The sequence below is a fragment of the Hipposideros armiger genome, unplaced genomic scaffold, assembly GCF_001890085.2.
Source record: "Hipposideros armiger isolate ML-2016 unplaced genomic scaffold, ASM189008v1 scaffold_45, whole genome shotgun sequence".
Lineage (NCBI taxonomy): Eukaryota > Metazoa > Chordata > Mammalia > Chiroptera > Hipposideridae > Hipposideros > Hipposideros armiger.
In genome coordinates, this window is record NW_017731395.1 from 2,466,906 (window position 1) to 2,479,132 (window position 12,227).

Consider the following 12,227-nt stretch of genomic DNA (forward strand, 5'->3'; position numbering starts at 1 on the left):
TGTTCTCCCTGTATCCACACACCCGCTTTAGGATCGTCCTTCACCAGGCCCTCTTCCCGAAGGGAACTACAGGTATGGTGCTGCCACCCAGCACTCAGGTATGCAGTCGGCCACCACAGAAGTCAGGGCAGGCCTCCGCTGTGTCCTTATCTCATTCTCCATTGGAGAGAATATTCTGCTCACCCTATGTGTCCCTCACAGTGTGACTTAACGCTGTAGGTCAATCGACTGACCTCCATGGAGGTTTATTCCAAATAGAGCCTGGCTTGTTGACACAAGGCTCTATTCCAAGTAAAAGTCATCCAGGACTCCTAGGAGGCCCAGGAAGGGGACCTCGGAAGAGGAATGTTTGCTCTGGGTCAGTTGAGGGAGTGAGGTGGGGGAGACCTTGCAGGTTGCTTTTATTGGTTTGGTTTTGTATAAACTTGTCTCATTCCAAAAAGAGGATCTGAAGATGGTCTAGTAATTTCTATTCCCTCTCCCTCATTCCCAAACCCTGAACTTTAACCATTCCTGAAAAAATACATAGGTTTTTGGGGCTGGGAAATGACTAAAAATGGCTCACTTGAAGACGCACAGGTCCATTAGCAGCACATTCTAATTCTACCCTCTTTCGAAGCCTTAACCTTGCGCAACGGTCTTGTCTTTTTAATGCTCTCTAACACATCCTTGATCTGAGGGTTCCACGTTTGACCAGATAAGCCTCCAAACTCAGGGAGCCTGTGAAACGTCCCTTCCCCACCTCCAGGAAAACATCCCTACACTGAGCACTTGAGAAAATGTATCATTTAGAGCATCTCTAAAAACTAGTATTAACATGAGCAATCATTTAAAAAGACGTAAGGAGATAAAGGGCAACACAAGTTTTGAAGCTGTGTGGTCTTGCACAATTTCACTGCCATAGAAATAGAGCAATAGGGACAGCTGGTTAGCTCAGTTGATTCGAGTGCAGGCTCATAACACCAAGGTTGCCGGTTCCTTCCCTGCATGGGCCACCGAGCTGCACCCTCCACAACTAGATTGAAACAACTACTTGACTTGAAGCTGATGGGTCCTGGAAAAACACACTGTTCCCCAATAAACACTTTAAAAAAACAAAAACAAAAAAATACAATAAAGGAAGGCATAATACTGCCTCCTTATGTGGTTGTGAGGATGAAATGGGTTAATAGGTGTAAAGCGATTAGAACAGTACCTGGCATGTAGTAAGCACTCAATAAATGTAAGCTGCTTATTAAAAAAAAAAAAGCTGACAGGAAGCAAAAGAAGGCATGAGGTGAGGAGGTGGAGCCTGGGTGGGAGGAACAGGGAAGGGCCACGTGGTCCAGAGGTCCACATAGTATCATGAGTGTCTTTATTAGTATTAGGGTCACAGCACATGTGTAACAGGATTACCGTTGAATCACAGGTCACACACTCTAATACAAGAAAAGATAGGCCAATCCAACACACCTTCCAACTTCCTGGCTTATACTGTCCTCCAGCCATGAAACCTTTGAACCCTGTAACCTGACAGCTAGCAAAGCAGTCAACATGAGAGGGAAAGGCCTTTGGAAGTCACTGACCAGAGCTAAGTAGTCCCTGCTGATTGCATTTCCCGTCATTCACAACTGAAAGAGGAACCTGACATCAGCAGAAATATATCAAGGTAGCTGACAAGAATTATGTCACTGCCCCAGGAGGGCAGTGGAGGGAACTAGAAAGCCAATGGCTGGGGAAACATAGAGGAGGCCGCTGTGAGTGTCCCAGGTGCCCCGCCCAGGGCCCAGCCATGACTTTACAAAAGGCTACAGGTGTCAACAAAATGCACTGAAGAAAAAGGTTTTGACTATTTTCTATATATAAAATAATACACAAAATGTCTATTTATATGTAAGTGTATATGTAATATATAAGTATGTAAAACTATGATTTGGTGAATTTATATATACTATGTATATTTGTAACACAAAGGTCCTTTTTGTACCCAAAAGGACGCAATTTTGTCCCTCAAAGTTTTTTAGCATACATGAACTTGAAGGGCTTCGTTGCTTGAGGTGAGCACTCTTTTTAATGACAGAGGCATGAGATGTGAGAAAGAAAAACTATTAGTAGGTGGTGGTCAAGCCTAGTTTGAACGGGCTGTTGAGGGAGAACTGCTCAGCAGCGCTGTGAGGTGCAGCCCACGGAGGAGGCAGCTCTAATATGAATTTAGAGCTGTGCCCCTCAGCCTGCTGAGTGGCGCCTCCATTTCTCCAAAAATGCCGCTGTTCTTACAGCAAAGTGGTATGTCTGCTCCTACCACTAGTCCGAGGAGTGGTCGGAACGCAAGCCCTGCCAGAACCTCAAATAATACAATTTGCTTATTGAGAAAAGGCCAGACTCTGGATAATTTTAATTTTGCACTCACTTTAGGACAACTCGAAAGGCAGAGTAGCGTGGCAGTTAATAATGTATGAGCTTTGGAGTCGGGCAGACTTGGAAGCAAGTCCTAGCTCTGCTCCTCACCTGCTGTGTGACCTGGGGGGCACACCTTCTCTTTCCTTACCTGTGAACTAAGGACAATGCTGGTATGTATCTCATGGGATTGTCATGAGAGAGAACTGTATGTAAATTGTGCATAGTGCCAGGTTCTTACAAAGGACTCAGTGTTAACAAGCAACAACCCCCACTTTGATTTTTAAATCCAACTTTAGGAAGGGGGAAATAGTTCTCTTCACCAAAGGATTCACAAAAGGGTTCCTTTTAAAGGAAAATATGCATTTAAGGACTTGTTTTGTAGGGGTTCAGAATGAGTCACCCCAAGGTGTACTTCTGTGGGCTCATGAGAAACTTCTGCCCCCCCCTTAACTACCTAGAAGAATTTCATTTAGGGACCTTGCCCATAACAAGAGAGTATCAGAGATGACATTTTAGGACCTATCTACAGGGCAAGGCAAACTTCTAATTACTGAACATCTGCTCTTGTTATCCACCTGCAAGGACCCTCCGCCCCTCTGAAGCCCCAAGGTGATCCTTAGCTCAGAGTGTCATCTATACCTCATTGTCCCTTTCTGCCTTTGAACTTCTCCAGCATGAGGCCTCTGATTCTCTCAAGTATGTGGGGTTTCCATACATATGTAATTAAATGTGGTCATTTTTCTCTTGCTCCTCTGTCTCATGTCTATTTGATGATGCGACCAGCCGGAAGAACCTTGAGGGTAGGGGAAAGTGTTTTTTCCTCCCCTGCAGTTTGCAACTTCATCTAAGGAGCACGGAAGCTGATACAGACAGAAGACATTTTTGAGTTCCTGCAGCTCGAAGGAAAGTGCTAGGGTCTGAATGTTTGTGTCTTCCCAAACCCCATTCATATGTTGAAATCTTAACCCCCACTGATGATGGTATTAGGAGGTGGGGCCTTTGGGAGGCGTTTAGGTCATGCGTGTGGAGTCTTTATGAACAGGGTTTATGATCTTATAAAAAGGACCCCTCAGAGCTCCCCAGCCCCTTCTGCCACGTGAGGACACAGCCAGGAGGCTCTGGCTTTGAACCCAGAAAAGAGCCCTCACCTGATCATACTGGTACCCTAATCTCGCACTTCCAGCCTCCAGAACTGTGAGAAATAAATTTCTTTTGTTTATAAGCCACACAGTCTGTGGTATTTTGTTATGTCAGCCTGAACAGACTACGATAGAAAGTATAGTTTGAATTATAATGCTTCAACATATACAAAATATAGGAACTCAAGTTACCAACTGTTGAATGTGTGGTATAAAAGAATGAGATTTTTATATTGCACCAGGGTTGATGGGCTTGGGCTGTTGGGTACATTTGACAGTAGTGAGGCCATGCTATTGGAGGCTGGTCTGTGTGCTTCTTACCATCTCTAGATCACAAGGGCACACGCAGACACTCACTCATGGGGGCACCCTGTGTATGAGGTTTGGAGAGGATGGGGGAGTGAGAACCAGCAACTGAAAGGGAATATGGCTATTGGGAGGAACAGGGAGAAGATTCAAGGCAGAATTGGGAATGTAAGAAAGATTTATCATCCCAAATCCCTCAATGCTTAGTGATAGCATTTGGAGTATGATTCCTCCGTCTTCAAGAGTATAAGGGGGAAAAGTCAGCTTTGGACCATTTCCAATTCAGATGGAAGGAAAAAGAATTAGAAGTTGCATGCAACAGGGGAACACCCCCTTGATGTTGATTCTAAACCTAACAATAGTTTTAGCTATAAGTTAAGCCCTATCATCACTTAATAATTTACAAAAAGCTTTCACATGTGTTAACTATCCCAGAAGCAATCTCACGCAAACAGCAGATTTCTTCACCACCAGATTCACCTTAATTTTTAGACTATATGAACAAGAGAAAGTCCGTTTGCCCAGGAAATTGTGGGAATAATTATGGGAGGGAGGTTAAACTAAAACCTGTAAGTAAATGCCTTTACCTTAATCTGCCACACGCACTGGTTAAATATTCAGGGTTACGTAGTAGAGAGACGTACACGTAAGTTTCCGATCTGGGATCCAATCCTGGCTCTACCAATTACTAGCAACTGGGCAAGTCACTTAACTTCTCTGAGATCTATGTTCTTATCAATAGTCTGGGGGTAGAAATCACTCCCTCACCAGTGGTTGTGAGACTCAAAGGAGTCTCAAATAGTGCGCCTTTCCGTAACTTCTGGCTATCATCACTCCCAGAACTATTGTTAACTTCTGGTCAGTAACACTGTGGCATCCCCTTCACACATATTTAGCTTGCCCTATATTTTATAAGATCATCTATTTCCCCTTGGTTCAAATAATCTAATTAGCTTAGAACTAATTAGCTATTAATAAAAAGTATTACTAATGAAAAATATTAAATATTTTATGAATATAAAAACATTTAAAATAAAAAGTTTTACCAATCTTGAACTCCAAATTTCTCAGCTGTCATATTATAACTAGCCTTCTTCGATCATCATGATCTTATTGTCTGTTATTATATGGTAGAAAAATTGAGAGGATCAGGGTAACCAGACTGGGAGACATAACTTTATTATTATCATAAAAGGAGAAGTTGTATTGAATATTAATAGGGGACTGCAGGAGAACTAAGAGTCTTGACCCCTGACACTAAATGATTGTACAACGTGGACCAGCCACTAAATTTCTGAGCCTTAGTTTCCTAGTCGGTAAATGCATATAAGAACCTCATACTCCTTTGAGCATGTAGAGATGTACTGAACATCAAATAAGATAATGAAGGTACACCCTATGTTCACTGCAGCATTATTTACAGTAGCTAAGACATGGAAACAACCCTAATATCTTTCAATGGATAAAGAAGATGTGGTACATACATACAATGGAATACTACTTGGCCATAAGAAAAGATGAAATACTGCCATTTGGGACAACATGGATGGATCCTGAGAGGATCATCGTAAGCAAAATAAGTCAGATGGAAAAGGACAAGAACCATCTGATTTCACTCGTATGTGGGATACAAAACCGAAAGCAACAAATGAAAAAAACAAAACCAACAAACTCACAGACACAGACAAGAGTATGGTGGTTACCAGGGAAGAAGGGGGAGAGGAGATTAAAGGGGTCAAATACATGGTGACAGATGGAGACTAGACTTTGGGTGGTGCGCACACAATGTGATATATAGACGATGTATTATAGAATTGTACACTTGAAATATATAATGTTATTAACCAATGCCACCCCAATAAATTTAATTTAAAAAGATAATGAAGATGCAAATACATAGACAGATAAAAGGCATTGTTATTGTTGTAATTATGAAGCCATGAGGGGGGGCTCTCATATGATTGCCTCATTCTTTTTATCTGCTTATGATATTTCATAGTAGAGATGTACATAGGTTATTTAAGCAACCCTTGTGTCCACTGGTGAATACTTAGTTATTATTTTTATCCACTTGTATTTTTTCATCATTGTGGTCATTACTGTGAGGTATGTAAACACTCTATAGTACACATCTTTGTACATATGTCATTGTTCACTTTTTGGAGTATAAATTCCTAGAAATACTGAGTCAAAGAGTATGGGCATTTAAAGTTGTTTATAGGGCCGGCTGAGTGGCGCACTGGTTAAGAGTTGGCTTGGGACGCCAGCTCTGAGCAGCAGGGCCCCGGTTCGGATCTCACATGAGGGCCATTGACACTGCCCTCTACAGCTAAGATGGTGAACAACAGCTCGACCTGGAGCTGGGCTGCCCTGAGTTGCCAGCGTCGGTGTAGGCTACAGTGGGGCTGCAAGGGGCTGCCGTGAGCTGCCATTGGTGGCTGGCAGCCAGAGTGAGTGGCTGGCAGCCGGCGTGGGCTGCCGTCCATTGGCCAGCAGGTGGCTGCCTCACCCGGGAAGAACACAGTGATAATACCAACATGGGCCAGTGAAGCGACATCCTTCACAACTAGACTGAAGAACAAAAGGACAGCAACCTGTCTGTTCCCCTCCCCCAATTCCCCAATAAAATCTTTTTTTTAAATAGTTTAAAACCTGCCTAATTGCCATGCAAAAATATTGTACAAATTTATACTTTTATCATGATATTGTTATCATCATTTTATTTTCCAATTGTTGCTAATGTATAAGAATGTAACTGATTTTTTATATTAACCTTCTATACTCTGACTCTTAGTTCTTATAATTGTTTCATAGATTTTCTGGTATTTTTAAGTTAAACAATCAGATAATCTGCAAATAAAGACAATTATAATTTTTCCTTTTATTTAAAAAAAAAAGTCTGAGAGTTCCATGTCCCCTAGGCTTCTAACATCACTATCCCATAAATGCCTTAATACATTTTTTAGGGGAAATAGTTAACTTTATTCAATGATTTTTTTCTGAAGGTTTTCCCATTAGAATCTAAAACATTTACATTCTATTCTATAACTAGCATTGGCCGTAGTTATATATTTCGATTGGTTTAATGCTAACAGTCTTTTCATACCAGGGCTTTCAAATTTCTAAACTCATCAGGATTCATATTTTGGTTGACAGGATTTCATTTACTGGGTTGTTTTTCAAGAAGGGTTCATGGGTTTTATATATTCTTTTTATAATGTCTTTATGTTGCCAATAATTAATGAACAAAACTTAGATGAGTATAAAATTTTAGGTTCACGTGATTATTTTATCTCTCGGAATTTGTAGATGTTGATTCATTATATCGTGGCATTGCACACTGCTGTGGAGAAATCTGACTTGTTCCTGATATTTGTTCCCTTGTAGGTGACAGATTTCTTCAGCCTGGGTGCCTATGGATTCTTTCTTTATGCTTGATATCCAGAAATTTCTCCAGAATGTATGCATTAGTTGCTCCTCATCAATTTTCCCTTTTGATTTGCAGATTTTTATCCTTTAGTACTGAATAAATTCTTCTATTATATCTTTGAGTATTTTTTTCTGGTACATTTGTCTGCTTTCTACCTCAGGAAACACCTAATTTGTATATGGAGTATCTCCACTGCTTGTTGTCTGACTCTATTATCTTCCTTCCAATTGCTTTAAATTCCCTGGTCCTTTTCTCAAGCCTGTGTTCTAGATCATGGGTTGTACTTGGTAGTGTTTATTTGGTCTCACTGCTTCCAATCTGTGTTTCCGTTTCTGGAATGTTTTCTCACCTTCCATTTTTGCCCGAGTTTGGACAGGTCTCATTCATGGCTTTATGTGAAAACGACTTCTGTTTCCTGGGGTAATTATTATTCTTCCATGTTATTTTTCATCTGCCTTTTTGCTGGTTCCCTTTTTAACTTTCTCTCTTCAGCATCTCTAGGTAGTTCCCATGTCGACGCGTCACTATTTATTGAGCGTCTTTGAGGGAGACACCCCACTCCTGCTAACAGTGTGGGAAGGGGTGGAGGACGGATCCAAGGCACAGGTGTCCGGGGACTTCAGAGTGCACACGTTATCTCACAACATCTTGCCCAAATCTGCTTCCTCCCATCAAGGTCAACAGGTCACCCAGCAGACGGTCTACATGATTCACATCGGTGCCTCGCAGCTCAGTTTTTCTTCCATTCCGCAGGCTTCACATTTCCACAAGGGCACCTCCACAGGAGTAACACGCATGGCCTCTTTGTGTCACTTTCCGACTTTTCCCAGAGGCAGGATAACTGCTCAGATGAATAAGCATGGAAGAAAGAGTGGGCTTTCTTTTTCAGATTTCCCTCCCACGGAGACCCAAAATCCTGGTCTGCTTGTACATGAGGGCAACGAACTGTGGCAGGCTCTGCCCCGTGGAGGGAGATCTTAGACCGGGTGAGTTTAATTCTGGGATGAACTATTAAAAAGCTCTTTATTATTACACATCTAAACCATATCCTTTGATATCTGTAATAAAGTCGATATTTTACATTCAACTGGCATCTACTTCTTATCTACCAGTTGCTCCAAACTCAGGAGAGTAAGAAAGGAGTATTATTTATTCGTTCCCAAAGCACAAACATATTGGTGAGTTGGCAGGAACATTGAGGATAAAGGTGAGACTCTACAGGCCAAAGTAACACGTGGAGTCAGGCTTCTCATGAGACCAGAAAAGGAGCTGTTGGGTTTTAGGGCCCCGTAAGCATGAGCCAAGCAGTATTTTGGCCTTGACAGATCATAGCAGGCAATTCTGTACTGCCTACAGAAGAATGGGTGTTATTATAGACATAGGGCTGCTTTAACAAGTCTTCATGAGTTTTGAAGACTGGTTTCTACTATTTGTTTCCATCTTACTGTGCCAATGAGAGGGAGAGTAGTTCGCTCTCAGAAACGACAGACTGAGGCAGAGGAAGAGAGGGTTATCCTGAGGCTAGGCAGATGCCAAAAAACAAAAGGACATGCACACATACCTAAATATTCTTAGAGAGGAGATCAGATTAGATTGGATTGGATTAGATTAGGGACTGGGAAATATTGAGAGGCAGAAAGTCAAGATGTCGGATAGCCCACTGAGATCTGGAATGCACCCAGCACCACTAGACAAAACCAGATCCAGGGAACCATGGAAAGTCATCCTCTTAAAACTGTGAATACTGTCCGAAACAGAAGCGACTGCGGAATACAGCAGTCACCCCATGTCTGTGTCACCATCGTACAGCAGGTGTGTGGAGAGCAGGTCCCTCGTTTCTTTAGCTCACAGATCTCCAGGTGATGGGAAACCCACGCAAGGAACTACACCTGAGGAGCCTCATTTGCCCTGGTTTTGAGTCAGAGGACAAGATTCTGGACCTGAAGCTGATGCCCCAGGGGATGAGACTTAGAGGTTCTGGGGAGTAGGGAGGGTACTTTTTATGTGGAAGTGATGTGAACTGTAGCCGGAAGGCAGGCTGTGCAGGTTGCCTTTTCCTAAGATGGCCACAACGATATCTCCTTTTCCACATGTTTGTTCTTCTGCAGGGGACCTTGATGCTCCGTCCACCCAGAAGTCAGGCTATGGACGTGACACTCCTTCCATCTTGTCACTTGCTTGGAATCCAGAGAATCTGTGGTTGGGCCAGTAAAGGCACAGAAGCGTCCACCTTGTTTGATGAAACGCTCATGCTGGGAACCCTGAGCCACCATGTAAAATGACCTGAGGCCACTCTGGTGTGCGGAAATCAAGCCACACAGCGGGGTCATGTGTATGTGGTCCAGTCAGCAGCGCTAGACACTGAGACTTTCCAGCCCTGTAGCCAGACGCATGAGTGAATGAACCTGCAATGATGACCCTCCTGCCATCACATCCCCCCAGCCTTTGAGGCTTCCCAGCTGAGCTCCAGACATCGTGGAGCAGACAGCCTGTTCCCGATGTGTCCTTGCCAAATTCCAGCCCACAGAATCCCGAGTTTCATAAAAGGATTGTTGTTTTACGTCACTAATAGTGTGGTGGTTTGTTACGCGGAAACCAGGACAGGAAACCACCACGTAAAGATTGGCAAAGCTTCCATTCAGTTCGAACTGGTTCAGAGGTGAAGCCTAGGAAGATTAGCATAGGTATTTAAAGTGTGATTAGGTGAGTTTCAGAGCAAAACATTGACTGTGATTGGAGGGGTGGCCTGTGTCCTGGAGGGGACAGATCAAGAAACAGAGTTAGGTCTCCAGGACGGGCACGGGGAGAATGAGACGCTGAAAGGGATGGAGGCAAGGGTATGGCAGTCCGAGTACGGGCCTGGGTTAGATTTTCAGTTTAGCTGGAAAATGCTTTTCGAGTGAGATGAGAGATGACAGCAGGCAACATTTGTTTGGACAATGATTGCTTTTGGCAGACCCAGAAAACACTGACTTCATTTCTCTCGCTGTGTTAAGAAAAAAGAAACGTCTGACCCAGAAAACAATGACAAAGTAAGAGGAAAAAGGTCCAACAAAAACGCCAGCCTCGCATGCGGTACAGAAGGAAAGGGAACAGCTTTTCAGAGGTTGATCAAACCATTACACATGAACAACTCCATGGGGCCTTCCTGAGAGAAGAACACCCAAGGAGGCAAAACACTAAAAGCATCTCCCAAACTTCTGAACAAAAGATCTGGCAGGATGATACACTACTCAGGGCCTGAACCGTTCAGAAGCTGTGGAAAGCAGGATCTGAGGGAACACCAAGCAGGTGCAGAGGCAATGTTCCAGCTCAGCAGCCTGCTAAGGCTGACCCTCCTCAGGCCGAAACAAAGGTGTGAGTGACAGAGAAGCCTCCTCGGGGAGCAGGGTTCCAGGCTCAGGCAGTTCTGGGGGGCAGAAGCAGTGGCAGCAGCCTCTGGGGCACAGGATGGAAAGAGGATCATTCTCAGTGAGCGTAGACAGAGCCAGAAACAGGAGCTTGAGGCGGAAATGGAATTCGAGGAAGGGGTTGCTTCCTTCCTTTCTTCCTTCTTTCATTTTTTTTTCTTTTTTCCTATCTCTCTCTGTTTCATGCTCATTGGGAAGTAAAGAGCCACTTCAAACATCTGGAGCCTAGAATGTCATGGAGATTTCTAAACTCTGTAACAGGCAGGAGCATTTTACATGTCACTCCTGGTGTTTTACCAGATAGGGAGAGAAAGTGAGAGTGATTTGGAATCACAACAAAAATAAATAAACTCAAAGGAAAGGCATTTTGTACAATTAAAAACAATAAACAGATAAATTTAAAACAAGAAACAGACATTTCAAATGTAAATGTGTCCCTTATAAATTAGATCCATGGCAAGCCTGGTCTATCCTAGACAGAGCTGCACAAAATTACCTTTCTTTGAAAATAAAGGCCAACTTACAGTGAGGCATCAGTTCAAGTACAAGTCAAGGGCATAGACACGTCTGTTAGTTGCATTTTAAAGAAAACTCACGCCCAAAAAATTATCAAAAATAAAATACAAACATAAAAGACAATGTGAGCCAAGGAAAATAAAATAAACAAGGAGTAGAAAAACGTAAACAAGGCAAATTTAGTCCCTAAGCCTGGAGGAAAAAAAAAACCGTGGGGGCCACGTATTTCCTAGGATCTAAACTACTTTCCCCCACTTCCCCAAGCACATTTACAACTCTCTACCCCCAAACACACTCACATACAGCCGTCCAAAATTTAGACTTTAAACCCATTTTGTTTGTTTTTCCTTTCATGCTTGTAATTTTTCCTTTTTTTCATTTTGCCTCTCACGTCAGCCCCAAGCACCTGCTGCACCATCATGTTTTCGTCAGGCGGACTCACGCCACCTAGGTCTTGATCTAAGACTTCTAGGTGCCTCATCTCGACTCAATCTTCCAGACATTCTTTTCTCTCAGGTAAATACCTGAGAGGAAAAACTTTTTGTTGTTGTTGTTTTTTCATTGCTGGCTCATCTCTCTGATTCTGCAATGTATCTTACTCCATGAGTCCCGGGGAAGTTCAAAGCTTTCACTGTATATACTGCCTGTGTTGTTAATATTTAAAGTTTGTGGTCTTATTTTTTTTTTAACTTTTCTATGATCTCAAACATAGACAAACTGTAGCTGGTATCAATTCCTACACCAGACAGATAAAGGAGAACAACTAACAGATCCACAGAACCAGGGGAGACCGAAGGCTTGCTAAGTAAAAATTTCTATCTGGCCACAGATTCCACAGAAGAACTGACAGATTACCTGCTTCTGACCACTCAACCAGAAGGAACCACAGATCTTTAGTTAGTGGGCACTTCATATGCTTCAAGCTAGGATTCTAGATATATAGAAATTCTTTATCCTAAATTTAGGTTACATCTTTTGAAGTCAAGAATCATTGTTTCCCTCCTATTTTAAACCTCCTGGTATATATCAGTATGTATGTACGAATCA